The 15624-nt window shown below is 40.8% G+C and overlaps 1 protein-coding gene across 1 annotated transcript in view; it reads right to left on the reverse strand.

Moving 5' to 3' along the window:
• cmip (c-Maf inducing protein) overlaps positions 1–15624 on the reverse strand; it is a 38006-nt gene that overhangs the window by 19972 nt on the left and 2410 nt on the right. The gene's annotated exons all lie outside the window — the stretch shown is intronic.

The following is a 15624-nucleotide window of genomic DNA, read 5'->3' on the forward strand; positions in this document are numbered from 1 at the left end:
TCTTTCTAAAATTATCCGCCACAATTGTTGCAACCCCTATTACTAGTCTGCTCAACCTCTCTTTCGTATCGTCTGAGATCCCTAAAGATTGGAAAGCTGCGCGGTCATCCCCCTCTTCAAACGGGGAGACACTCTAGAAAGGCAGGGTAGGATAGATATAGGTCTGTAATAGTTTGGGTCTAAGGTCTTCGAAAGCCAAGTTAACAAAACAGATCACCAACCATTTAGAATCCCACCGTACCCTCTCCACTATGCAATCTGATTTCCGAGCTGGTCATGGGTGCACCTCAGCCACGCTCAAGGTCCTAAACGGTATCATAACCGCCATCGATAAAAGACAGTACTGGGCAACCGTCTTCATTGACCTGGCCAAGGCTTTCGACTCTGTCAATCACCACATTCTTATTGGCAGACTCAACAGCCTTGGTTTCTCAAATGACTGCCTTGCCTGCTAGAGTTCAGTGTGTCAAAACGGAGGGCCTGTTGTCCGGGCCTCTGGCAGCCTCTACGGGGATGCCTCAGGGTTCAATTCTTGGGCCGACTATTTTCTCTGTATACATCGATGATGTCGCTCTTGCTGCTGGTGATTCTCTGATCCACCTCTACGCAGACGACACCATTCTGTATACTTCTGGCACTTCTTTGGACACTGTGTTAAACTCCAGACGGGCTTCAATGCCATACAACACTCCTTCCGTTGCCTCCAACTGCTCTTAAATGCTAGTTTAACTAAATTCATGCTCCTCAACCGATCGCTGCCCGCAACCGTCTGCCCGACTAACATCACTACTCTGGACGGTTCTGACTTAGAATAAGAGGACAACTACAAATACCTAGATGTCTGGTTAGACTGTAAACTCTCCTTCCAGACTCACATTAAGCATCTCCAATCCAAAATGAAATCAAGTATTGGCTTCCTATATCGCAACAAAGTCTCCTTCACTCATGCTGCTAAACATACCCTCATAAAACTGACTATCCTACCGATCTTTGACTTCAGCGATGTCATCTACAAAATAGCCTCCAACACTCTACTCACCAAACTGGATGTAGTCCATCACAGTGTCATCCATTCTGTCACCAAAGCCCCATATACTACCCACCACTGCGACCTGTATGCTCCCGTTGGCTGGCCCTCGCTTCATATTCGTTGCCAAACCCACTGGCTCCAGGTCATCTATAAGTCTTTGCTAGGTAAAGCCCCGCCTTATCTCAGCTCACTGGTCACCATAGCAACACCCACACGTAGCACACGCTCCAGCAGGTATATTTCACTGGTTATCCCCAAAGCCAACTCCTCATTTGGCCACCTTTCCTTCCAGTTCTCTGCTGCCAATGACTGGAACGAATTGCAAAAATCACTGAAGCTGGAGACATATCTCCCTCACTAACTTTAAGCACCAGCTGTCAGAGCAGTTTACCGATCATTGCGCCTGTACACAGCCCATCTGTAAATAGCCCACACAACTATCCCATCCCCATATTGTTACTTATCCTCTTGCTCCTTTGCACACCAGTATCTCTACTTGCACATCATCTTCTGCACATCCATCACTCCAGTGTTAATACTAAATTGTAATTATTTCGCCACTATGGCCTATTTATTGCCTTACCTCCATAATCTTACTACATTTGCACACACTGTATGTACAGTTGAAGTTGGAAGTTTACTTAGGTTGCAGTCATTAAAACTTGTTTTTCAACCACTCCACACATTTCTTGTTAACAAACTATAGTTTTGTGGAAGTTGTTTAGGACATTACTTTGCGCATGACACAAGTAATATTTCCAACAATTGTTTACAGACAGATTATTTCACTGCATTACGATTCCAGTGGGTCAGAAGTTTACATATACTAAGTTAACTGTGCCTTTAAACAGCTTGGAAAATTCCTGAAAATGATGTCATAGCTTTAGAAGTTTCTGTTAGGCTAATTGACATCTGAGTCAATTGGCGGTGTAACTGTGGATGTATTTCAAGGCCTACCTTCTAACTCAGTGCCTCTTTGCTTGACATCATGGGAAAAGCAAAAGAAATCAGCCAAGACCTCAGAAAGAAATTGGAGACCTCCACAAGTCTGGTTCATCCTTGGGAGCAATTTCCAAACGCCTGAAGGTACCATGTTTATCTGTTCAAACAATAGTATGCAAGTATAAACACCATGGGACCACACAGCCGTCATACCGCTCAGGAAGGAGACGCATTCTGTCTCCTAGAGATGAACGTACTTCGGTGTGAAAAGTGCAAATCAATCCCAGAACAACAGCAAAGGACCAAATGTACCCATATCCACAGTAAAACAAGTCCTAAATTGACAAAACCTGAAAGGCCACACAGCAAGGAAGCAGACACTGCTCTAAAGCAGCCAGACTACAGTTTAACTACACATGGGGACAAAGATCGTACTTTTTGGAGACATGTCCTCTGGTCAGATGAAACAAAAATAAAACTGTTTGGCCATAATGACCATCGTTATGTTTGGAGGAAAAAGGGGAGGCTTGCAAGCCAAAGAACACCATCCCAACAGTGAAGCACGGGGGTGGCAGCATCATGTTGTGGGGGTGCTTTGCTGCAGCAGGGACTGGTGCACTTCACAAAATAGATGGCATCATGAGGATGGAAAATTATGTGGATATATTGAAGCAACATCTCAAGACATCAGTCAGGAAGTTAAAGCTTGGTCGCAAAAGGGTCTTCCAAATGGACAATGACCCCAAGCATACTTCCAAAGTTGTGGGAAAATGGCTTAAGGACAACAAAGTCAAGGTATTGGAGTGGCCATCACAAAGCCCTGACCTAAATCCTATAGAAAATTTGTGGGAAGAACTGAAAAAGTGTGTGCGAGCAAGGAGGCCTACAAACCTGACTCAGTTATACCAGCTCTGTCAGGAGGAATGGGCCAAAATTCACCCAACTTATTGTCGGAAGCTTGTGGAAAGCTACCCGAAACATTTGACCCAAGTTAAACAATTTAAAGGCAATGCTACCAAATACTAATTGAGTATGTAAACTTCTGACCCACTGGGAATGTGATGAAAGAAATAAAAGCTGAAATAAATCACTCTACTATTATTCTGACATTTCACATTCTTAAAATAAAGTGGTGATCCTAACGGACCTAAGACAGGGAATTTTTACTCTGATTAAATATCAGGAATTGTGAAAAACTGAGTTTAAATGTATTTGGCTGACGTGTAAACTTCCGACTTCAACTGTATATTTTCTATTGTGTTATTGACTGTGTTTGTTTATCCCATGTGTAACTCTGTTATTTGTGTCGCACTGCTTTGCTTTATCTTGGCCAGGTCGCAGTTGTAAATGATAACTTGTTCTCAACTGGCCTACCTGGTTAAATAAAGATGAAATAAAATAAATAAACTCCAGAGAACGTGTTTCCACTGCTCCAGAGTCCAACGGCAGCAAGCTTCACACCACTCCAGCCGACACTTGGCATTGCGCACGGTGATCTTAGGATTGTGTGCGCTGCTCGGCCATGGAAACCTATTTCATGAAGCTCCAGACGAACAGTTCTTGTGCTGACGTTGCTTCCAGAGACAGTTTGGAACTTGGTAGTGAGTGCGGCAACCGAGGACGCGCTACAGCACTCGGTGGTTGCATTCTGTGAGCTTGTGTGGCCCATCACTTTGCGGCTGAGCTGTTGTTGCTCCTAGACGTTTCCACTTCACAATAACAGCACTTACAGTTGACCGAGGCAGCTCTAGCAGGGCAGAAATTTGATGAACTGACTTGTTGGAAAGGTGGCATCCTATGACATTACCACGTTGAAAGTCACTGAGCTCTTCAGTACAGGCCATTCTACTATCAATGTTTGGCTATGGAGATTGCATGGCTGTGTGCTTGATTTAATATACCTGTCAGCAACGGGTGTGGCTGAAATAGCAGAATCCACTAATTTGAAGGGTGCCCACATACTTTTGTATATACACAAAAAATCTATTTATGCATTTTTTGATCTTAGACGTTAAAAGGTTAAACAAATATTTTGATTTAAAAAAAATGTTCTACAAAATTAAATAATTTGACAACCCTGTTATTAAAAGAATGGGCATTTGAAATAATTTCACTATTCGAATAATATTATGATATTTATTTATTTATTTAGGTATCCAGGTAGTTGGGGCGGCAGGTAGCCTAGTGGTTAGAACGTTGGGCCAGCACCCGAAATCGAATCCCGAGCTAACAAAAATGTGTCTGTCAATGTAAATAAGAACTTGTTCTTAAAACTGACTTGACTAGTTAAATAAAAGGTTACACTTTTTTTTAAACTGTCTTAAATAGCAGAAAATATACGTTTATCTAACTTCAAATGGAGTCTCCCATGCTGAAACAGTTCGGAAGAGTTAGAGCATATATTATGACAACTTTTGTGAAGTTTTTGTTCATTTTGGACATCTGGCTGTTCGGACACACCTTTTTATCTTGAGGCAGCCGAAGTCTACGCCCCTTCGTCGGTGATTGGTCAACAGTAGGGAGTCTTCAATAAAGTCTATTGTCATTCAATGAGAGAACTCCTTTTCATGCTAAATGTTTTAATTGAAAATAATGCACCAAACATCTTAGATGTAAAATTGCGCGACTAATAAACATGAAAGATTTCTAGAGTTCTTAGATTAATTTTGACTATTTTGAGGAAGTGTATACTGGCTACAGCACTATTGCCGCTTTTGTCAATACTTTTTCCTAACAAAAAGCTATTTTGTGAGATTGCGAGTACACTCGTTCGGCTCGCCTAGCTGACTTCGGATAGCCGCCAGCCGAACTGAAGTAAGTCGACGCCTTCACCCACGAGACTCGAGAGAGAGCGTGTGCGCTGCACAGCGCTGTGCTTGTTTCAGCAGAAGGGTGCGGGCGAGAGAGACGCAGCGGCCGGTGTGTGTGACAGTCTGTGTGGAAAGGAGCGAGAGAGCGACAAACTTGGTATGATAAATAACCTATGGCTGCAACATCTGGTCGTGCCTGTCTTGACTGCATCAATTTGTTGTAAAGAAGCTAGCTAAAGTATTAAGGCACATTGTCTATTTTGCTGCATCCCTGGATGTCTACAACAACTCAATTCATATGAAACAACAGCCTAGTACCTGTTCGTCGATCATTGTAGCATACTCCTAATTTAGCCAACTTAATTCCGTAATTTTCATTATATTTTGCGTTGACTAGAAATGGAGCCTGGGACTGTTGAGCAGCTTTGATTGACGGACAATACCAACAAGCTACATGTGTGAAACGTGTGTAGGCTAGTAGTGCCTCTTTTTGTAAAAATGTAGAATGTAAATGGTCTGTCCTTGTAGTCTATGTAGCAATGTTACATAGATAATTTACTTTGACAAAGCTTTTCAATGTTACAACAGGTCTCAATTTTTTTTTCCTCAGAAATTAATACTCTCCCAAGTAATCGAATACTACCGTCGGTTCGGATATTTGAATAACCATGCCCATCCCTAGTTTGTAAGCTTTGAAAATTATATATTTTCCAGTGATTAAGACTAGAGGTCGGCCGATTAATCAGAAATCGGAAATCGGTATTGGCCGTTTTTTTTTTTTTTTTATTTTTTTTTTTTTTAGACCTTTATTTAATTAGGCAAGTCAGTTAAGAACACATTCTTATTTTCAATGACGGCCTAGGAACGGTGGGTTAACTGCCTTGTTCAGGGACAGAATGACAGATTTTTACCTTGTCAGCTCAGGGATTCAATCTTGCAACCTTACGGTTAACTAGTCCACGACTGTACCTAACCATAAACATCAATGCCTTTCTTAAAATCAATACACAGAAGTATATATTTTTAAACCTGCATATTTAGCTAAAAGAAATCCAGGTTAGCAGGCAATATTAACCAGGTGAAATTGTGTCATTTTGCGTTCATTGCACACAGTCAGGGTAAATGCAACAGTTTGGCTCGTTGGCTCGTTGCGAACTAATTTGCCAGAATTTTACGTAATTATGACATAACATTGAAGGTTGTGCAATGCAACAGGGATAATGTTTTGTTTTCGAGATGATAGTTTCCGGATTCGACAAGGCTCGTATTTCTGTGTGTTATGTTTTAATTAAGTCTGATTTGATAGAGCAGTCTGACTGAGCGATGTTAGGCAGCAGCAGGCTCGTAAAGATTCATTCAAAATAGCACTTTCGTGCGTTTTGCCAGCAGCCCTTCGCAATGCATTGCACTGTTTATGACTTCAAGCCTATCAACTCCCAAGATTAGGCTGGTGTAATCGATGTGAAATGGCTAGCTAGTTAGCCGGGTGCGCACTAATAGCGTTTCAAACGTCACTCGCTCTGAGACTTGGAGTAGTCGTTTCCCCTTGCTCTACATGGGTAACGCTGCTTCGAGGGTGGCTGTTGTCGATGTGTTCCTGGGTCAAGCCCAGGTAGGAGCGATGAAAGGGACGGAAGCTATACTGTTACACTGGCAATAAAGTGCCTATAAGAACATCCAATAGTCAAAGGTATATGAAATACAAATGGTATAGAGAGAAATAGTCCTATAATAACTACAACCTAAAACATCTTACCTGGGAATATTGAAGACTCATGTTAAAAGGAACCACCAGCTTTCATATGTTCTCATGTTCTGAGCAAGGAACTTAAACGTTAGCTTTTTTACATGGTACATATTGCACTTTTACTTTCTTCTCCAACACTTTGTTTTTGCATTATTTAAACCAAATTGAACATGTTTCATTATTTATTTGAGGCTAAATTGATTTTATTGATGTATTATATTAAGTTAAAATAAGTGTTCATTCAGTATTGTTGTAATTGTCATTATTAAAATAAAATGTTTAAAAACGGATGATTAATTGGTATCGGCTTTTTTTGGTCCTCCAATAATCAGTATCGACGTTGAAAAATCATAAATCGGTCGACCTCTAATTAAGACATGAATGTCTTATGGTCTGATGGGGTATGCAAAATAGGTCAACTTTGAGCACCTTTATCTCTTGAATGTTTTATCATTCAGGTCCAAAAAGTAACTTTCTGAGCTACAATGGGCCCATATGTATGGAAGGTTGTATGGGTCAAATAAAAAAAATGGTGTTAAAAAATTATTTGATTCAAATGGATTTACAGTTAGACTTCGACATCTATCCTTGGATATTTGGGAATTGATACTGGTAAAGTAAATGGTATAGACAGATTGATAGAGCAATAAACTACTGGTAATAGATGTTTTTCAGCTGCATGACTGACTGTGTTTCTGGTCACATGGCCTGAAAAGTCAACAGGCTGTGCTGTGTCTTCATCCCTCTACAATATAGGAGACCAGAGCTGTTCCGTTATTAGTGACACTCTCCCATCAGTCAAACCAACAGGCTCTTCCTTTTACTTCCGATACCCTCCCTCTGCATTAACACACCGGATCCATTTCTTTATTTGTGACGTTTTTCCTTGTAAATTCAAACAGTTCCTTATTTTACGTCGCCCACAGTCAAGCCAACAGGTTGTTCCTTTATTTGCATCTCTCTCGATCTCTCCTGTGTGATAGAACAAACAAGCAGTTGCTCCATGCGTCTCCCTCCCACTGCAAAAGAACAAACAGGCAATTCCTTTATTTAAATCTCCCTCCCTGGTTGATAGATCAAACTGGCTGTTCAACAACTCCCTCGCTCTGAGAGATCAAACTGGCTGTTCAACGACTCCCTCGCTCTGAGATAGAGATCAAACTGGCTGTTCAACGACTCCCTCGCTCTGAGAGATCAAACTGGCTGTTCAACGACTCCCTCGCTCTGAGATAGAGATCAAACTGGCTGTTCAACGACTCCCTCGCTCTGAGAGATCAAACTGGCTGTTCAACGACTCCCTCGCTCTGAGAGATCAAATCAAATTGTCACATGCGTCGAATACAAGAGGTGTAGAATTTAACGTGAAATGCTTACTTACAAGCCCTTAACCAACAGCGCAGTTCAAGAAGAGTTAAGAAAATATTTACTAAATAAAGTTAAAATAAAAAGTAACACAATCACGAGGCTATATACAAGGGGTACCGAGTCAGTGTGCGGGGGTACAGGTTAGAGGTAAATTTGTACATGTAGGTAAGGGTGAAGTGACTATGCATAGATAATAAAACAGTGAGTAGCAGCAGTGTACAAAACAAATGGAGGGGGGAGGCCAATAGTCTGGTGGCCATTTGATTAGCTGTTCAGCAGTCTTATGGCTTGGGGGTAGAAGCTTTTTAAGGAGCCTTTTGGTCCTAGACTTGGCTCTCCGGTACTGCTTGCCGTGTGGTAGCAGAGAGAACAGTCCATGACTAGGGTGACTGGAGTCTCTGACAATTTTATGGGCTTTCCTCTGACACCGCCTATTACATTGATCCTGGATTGCAGGAAGCTTGGCCCCAGTGACGTACTGGGCCGTACACACTACTCTCTGTAGCGCCTTATGGTCAGATGCCCTGCAGTTGCCATACCAGGTGATGATGCAACCGGTCAGGATGCTCTCGGTGATGCAGCTGTAGAACTTTGAGGATCTGGGGACCCATGCCAAATCTTTTCCATCTCCTGAGGGGGAAAAGGTTTTGTGCCCTCTATTCGACTGTCTTGGTGTGTTTGGAACATGATAGATCGTTGGGGATGTGGACACCAAGGAACTTGAAACTCTCGACCCGCTCCACTACAGCCCCGCTTCCTGTAGTCCACGATCAGATCCTTTGTCTTGCTCGCAATGAGGGAGAGGTTGTTGTCCTGGCACCACACTGCCAGTTCTCTGACCTCCTCCCTATAGGCTGGTCTCATCGTTGTCGGTGATCAGGCCTACCACTGTTGTGTTGTCAGCAAACTTAATGATGGTGTTGGAGTCATGTTTGGCCACGCAGTCATTGGTGAACAGGGAGTACAAGAGGGGACCAAGCACGCATCCCTGAGGGGCCCCAGTGTTGAAGATCGGCACAGCAGACGTGTTGTTGCCTACCCTTACCACCTGGGGGCGGCCCATCAGGAAGTCCAGGATCCAGTTCCAGAGGGAAGTATTTAGTCCCAGGGTCCTTAGCTTAGTGATGAGCTTTGAGGGAACTATGGGGTTGAATGCTGAGCTGTAGTCAAACAGAATTCTCACATAGGTGTTCCGTTTGTCCAGGTGGGAAAGGGCAGTGTGGAGTGCGATTGAGATTGCGTCATCTATGGATCTGTTGGGGCAGTATGCGATTTGGAGCGGGTCTAGAGTATCCGGGAGGATGCTGTTGCTAGACATGTCGTAGCCATATTGTGAAATTAGGAGTGATTTGCATTACACACCATCCCTATATCAAATAGATTTTTTTTTGTCTGAGAACAAAATAAATTATTTTACAGTGCCTTCAGAGAGTATTCCTACTCCTCGGCTTAATCCACATTTTGATACAGCTCAAATTCAAAATGGATTAAATGGATGTTCTCCCTCACCCGTCTATGCACACACACAAAATACCCCACAATGAAAGTGAAAACGTGTTTAGACAGACATTTTAGCAAATTTATTGAAAATGAAATACCTCATTTACAGGTATTCAAAGCCCTTTGGCAGCGATTACAGCTGTGAGTCTTTCTGGGTAAGTCTAAGAGCTTTGCACACTGGGATTGTACAAGATTTTCCCATTATTCTTTTCAAAATTCTTCAAGCTCTGTCAAATTGTTTGGTGATCATTGCTAGACAACCATTTCCAAGTCTTGCCAGAGATTTTAACGCAGATTTAAGTCAAAAACTAACTCCTGTGTAGGTTTGGCATTATGTTTTAGGTTATTATCCCGCTGAAAGGTGAATTCACCTGTCAGTGTCTGGTGGAAAGCAGACAGAACCAGGTTTTCCTCTAGGATTTTGCCTGTGCTCAGCTCCATTCAGCTTATTTTCTTATCCTGAAATATTCCACTGTCCTTAATGATTACAAGCATACCGATAACATGATGCAGCCACCACTATCCTTGACAAATTGGAGAGTGGTACTCAGTAATGTGTTGTATTTGCTCCAAACATAACTTTGTATTTAGGACAAAAAGTAAAATTACTTTGCCACATTTTTTGCACTATTACTTTAGTGCCTTGTTGCAAACGGGATGCATGTTTTGGAATATTTGTATTCTGTACAAGCTTCCTTTTCACCCTGTCAATTAAGTTTGTATTGTGGAGTAACTACAATGTTGTTGATCCATCCACAGTTTTCTATCACAGCCATTAAAAAGTTTGTCTCGTAAATCCCTGAGCCGTTTCCTTCCTCTCCGGGAACGGCGTTAGGAAGGATGCCTATATCTTTGTAGTGACTGGGTGTATCGATACACCATCTAAAGTGTAATTAATAACTTCACCTTGCTCAAAGGGAAATTCAATGTCTTTTTTTATAACCCATCAACCAAATGTGCCCTTCTTTGCGAGGCATTGTAAAACATCCCTGGTCTTTGTGGTTGAAATGTACTGCTTGACTGTGGGACCTTGCAGGTAATTGTGTGGGGTACAGAGATGAAGTAGTCATTCAAAAATCATGTTAACTATTATTGCATACAGGGTGTCCATGAAATTTACATGACACATTTTTACTCCTGAACTTATTTATGCTTGCCATAATAAAGGAGTTGAATACTTTGAAATGTCTTGTCTAACTTTCATTTTGTATTAATTTGTAAAAACTTCAATATAATTCAACTTAGACATTGTGTGGTATTGTGTTTAGGCCAGTGGCCAAAAAAAATCTAAATTTAGCCAATTTAAATTCAGGCTGTAACAACAAAATGTGGGAAAAGTTGGGGTATGAATACTTTGAAGGCACTGTCCAATACCATTTTTAATTTAACTTATTGTGCATGTATCTGGACGCAGGTGCATGCACAAATGCACCAGATGTGCATGCATACAAATAGCAAAGCAAGACAAAACTAAAGTAACTAGAGAAAGGGAACCTTGCATCTCTGAGAAATTCAAATTAAAAAGTCAATATTTTACAGGAGCAAACAGATAGGGGATTCAATTAACCCTATGAGCACAAGATGTTGAAAAGACCAATTTTGCTCACTGGGAACCACCATAAATGGTCAAAGATGAAATATCCTGCACAAGAGCTTGCTGTGGTAACTTGCGTCAATCTATCTTCATCCCTCACTCATGTTGTTTTCTTCTCTTTTGCTTATGGTCTTTCTTCATCTCATTTTGTCTCTTTTTATTCAGCTTTTCTTCCTTGAGGAGAAGTGGAGTACAGCTCTTCTCACCAACACAGCTATGTTGCCATGGAAACTAGGAGGTGAAATGGAGACATGTTTTTGTTGTTTCCAGGGAAAACCAGGTGGAAAGCATCTCTGTATTCAGGTGCACTGGCAAACTGATCATATGAACGATGAAGACAATCAATGTTGATCTTGCTCATTTAATGATATATTGTAACAATCATAGCAGGTTTCAGTGGTCAGTGTTCATGATCAATTCTAGAGCTCTAGTAATGAACACACTGAATTTACCAACACTGTGCTCACCTTATTCAATTATACCCCATGCGTCTTTATAGGATGTTTATATCAACTAAATTTGAGGATTCATGTATTTTGGCAGCAAAAAAAATATTACACCAAAAAAGATGGTAAAAAGCACAGACAAAGCATTCATTGTAAATTAATTTGAGAATGTATAGAATGTACTTTAATACTGCCAGGCGCTTCTACATACCGATGCAAATAAAATATGAAAACAGCTATGCACAAAATGCAGCATCAAATCTCTCCTTCCATTGCATAGGCATTATGGGTATTGCTAGCCAAGTACTCTCCACCATTTTCTCATTTGCACATGTTATGAACATCAGAGACCAGTAGATGGCAGTTGCCTCTGGACAGCTTGTATGAAGGATATCCAATTAATGAGACTTCAATGGCAGCCTGAAACTATGAGTGATTAGAGAAACAGAGAACACAGTGGTTTGAAAGGTACATTAGGTTACTTTGTAACACAGCATCAGTTTGCAGAAGGTGAGGTATGGAGGATTATTAATCAGGCATGACCTAGTGGACCTGAGGTTAATAGATTCAAGCCATGACGCATTGGGGGATTCTGACTGGTGTATGTGGACAACCCCATATAGTGACTGTGACCTGCACAATATGGCTTGGTCTAATAAGAGATACACAAGAGACAGGCTGCAGTGGACGTGCATGTGTCTGCAACCATTACCCCGTTTTCTTCAACCAAAAACACGCATTTGACAAGCTGTGGTTTTTCTTTTTGCCAATACCTTGATCAACTTTATACTGGTTGTTGTACTGTTATACTAGCTGAGTACTTTAAGCATTGACATTTGGTCTGGCAGGCATGAAAGCTTCCAGTGTGAAAGATGGTAAAATAAAAGTGAAATGGATTATGGGATACAGGGCAAATAGGGTGTAAGCATTTCATCATACAATGCTGGAACATACTATTATGTAACTCACAGAAATATTTGTCTCTTGGCTTGGATTCAATAATAAAAAAATACAATTGTGCCAACAAGACTTCTCAAATATCATGCAAATAGGCACTGTTCTGTGTGTCAAAATGAATGATACAGTAAATCGGCTTTATGTGCAGCAAGTTACGTAACAAAAGAGGTTATTATTACAGTAACTGCATAATAAGGAACAAACCAGTAGGTGGTAAATTACCAACCAGGCTGCTGTCTGATAAACAAGCTCTAGTGTAAGTGTGAAGGACTTTGAATACCTGAGCCGACAAGGTGAAAAATGTGTCTGTGCCCTTGAGCAAGGCACTTAATCCTAATTTGCTCTAGAGGTACCGTACTACTATGGCTGACGCTGTAAAACAACACATTTCACTGCACCCATTCGTGACAAAATATATTTTTTTAATAATAAAAAAGTACTGGGATTTCACTCTATGAACATTGCAAAACAAACAACATACATCTAAAAAAGGTATTACTTTGGGAAATGCACTGTGAGAGCTGAGACAATCACACTGTGACGCTGACAAAATAGAGCCCAGCCAGGACCTCATCACAGCAGAGGTTCCAAAGGTTCTCATATGATGAACCATGTAAGGGAGGGGGATAATCAGCTCACTGCCCTTCCTTTCACCACTCTGTTACTCCCTCCTGAACTGCCAAGGATCCCATGCACTGTATACCGTGTCGGAGTACTGGGCTACACAAATGTTTATACTTGATAGCACCTGATCCACTGTTACTGTATAGATTGGGTTTCAACAAAGGTGGCAAACTTATGGTAGTTTAGTACCACTTCAGTTAGAGAATCTATAACATTTCCTGCTGTATTTGATTTAAAGGGATTTCTGATTAACAACACCCATTGGTCAAATGCACACAAGAGCTAAAACCACTGCTCATCATAGTTATGGCATACAGCGGGCTACTGTACACTTTTATAATAAGACCTAAAACATTTTTACTGGGTAGGTGACAAATAGGCCTAAGCCTATATGTCTAAAATTATGATAAAATCACATTTATTTCATTATTGCACACATGTTCTCTTTATTTCTCCCTCTACTGAATGTTCTGGCAAAGGGAAAAGTCAAATTTAGGTTAATGATAAGAAACCATATGTCAGGGTACTGCAGCTTAATTCCAGACAATAATTCAAATATTCTCTTAATGGGTGATTATCTCAACAAAAGGAGGATGATCCTGTATTTGAATGTGAACACATTTGTCTGCCAAGAGTTCTCTGAGGCTTCTGTGTGTGTCACAACTGCGTATTATAAATGTCTTCACTTCATTGTACGCTACAATAATAGCTCTAATGGAGTACGACGTGAAAAATAGTTTGGTTTTTCAGGCTGACTTTCAGTGTTTAGATTTTATTTTTATTTATTTAACCAGGAAGGGCTCATTGAGATTTGAAATCTCTTTTTCAAGAGCGTCCTGACCAAGATAGTTCTGTATTCACTTGGTGCAGCCTACAGACAACATGAACAACTACAGGTAATCTAGTAAAAAATAATTCACAAGATAAAACAACAAATAAAATAAAAATAGACAGGTCAGGGAATCAGCCTCAAAATCCTTAATCAATAATAAAAAAAACACCAATTGGGACAAGTTCTTCCAGTTTAAAAGTATTTTGTAAGGCGTTCCAAGCCGATGGCACAGAGTACATAAAAGCCCTTTTACCAAATTCAGTTTGGACATTTGAAACAGTTAGCAGGATAAAGCCCAGCGAACGAAGAGAGTACCCACCACATTTCTGAACAACAAAAATGCCCAAATAAAATGGCAGTAAACCCAAAATGGCTTTGGAAATAAAAGTATACCAGTGACTGAGCCTACGATTGACAAGAGAAGGTCAGCCAACCCTTGTATGTAAAGTGTAGATAGAAAGTTGCCTCATCTTGTGTTTTGAGTTGCTTGCTGATAGTAAGGTATCTCTGTCTAATCTGAGCTCTTTGGGGAGTAGTATGGCCTAACCCTGCTCAACCTCATGTTCTTAGTTTCTGTCTGTTCGTGTTCGCTTCAAGACATAATAGGACCCTTGAGATATCAGAACTGCAAGCTAATCTGTAAAGGCCTTTGTGAAGGAGGCGTGACAGGAAGTTCTTGTAATGGGTTGGTGTTACGCAAATATGATGCAGGTTCTCAATAGTGACTGGCCTATGCTTAAGAAGAGGAATGATTCACATTTCTCATATCAGGCCTTCAGATCTATTTATACAGTAGCCTACCTCATTTGTTGAAACTGAAGCATCCACATGGCTTGGGGTTTTGTCCTAATGTAAATTATGACAGGAAAGGAGTAAGTCTGATAGGAGAAAATGCACCAGAACTTGTGTGGCATGGCTCAAGTTTCAGTCACAGTTTGGTGACCCAATACACAAAGGAAACATAATTCAAGTTGTTTTTAGTACAGAACAACAACAGTTCTGCACTCGATCATTTGCGATTGAACTAGTTATAGACCTGACTTATCTGACATATAGTCAAACTGTGGAATTACAATGTATGGGGGGGGAAATCATTTCCTTGGGGCTTTAATGTGCAATTTATTGAGAACAGTACCTTGTTATGAATACTATACTGACACATCAAACAATACATGGAACGGCTCACTTCTAAAGACAGACATTACAGATGTAAAAGTAAGACATCCTGACTGACTGTGGCCCAAAAAGACCATTAGCCACAGACAACTACACTTCCATTAGTGACGCTCCGCCAGACACCGAGCACCTGTTGGACACCTATTAGGGACCCTGTTGCTGAGAGGAACTGTTATTGATAATGGGGTGAGGTGGTTAGTCAGCACCTTACTCTTCACATCTGATAGAATGAGCTGTGAAGGAAGACATAACCTTTTTGTAAAGTTATGTAGTCTACCATATATTCTCGTCAACAACTAGGTCAAGCCACAAAATACTGCCTAATTTGTCATGATGTCTGACAGACGTCTTGTCTGGGTGTGTTTGACACTTGTAACTGTACTGTGCTTTTCATTGAAGCACTGCGGCATTAGTGTGATTAGCAACAAGTTAAGATGAGCTATAAAAATAGATTTGACTGTACGTCTTTGTAAATTGTAATGCAGTCTACCAAGACAAAACATTTGTGAACAGCCCCATGAGTGAACTGCCAATTGTATACTGCAATTAAATGATGCCTTGTGCATAAGTGTAATACATTCAAAACACATTGTATGTTCAT

This window comes from Salmo trutta, chromosome 17 (assembly GCF_901001165.1).
Source record: "Salmo trutta chromosome 17, fSalTru1.1, whole genome shotgun sequence".
Taxonomy (NCBI): domain Eukaryota; kingdom Metazoa; phylum Chordata; class Actinopteri; order Salmoniformes; family Salmonidae; genus Salmo; species Salmo trutta.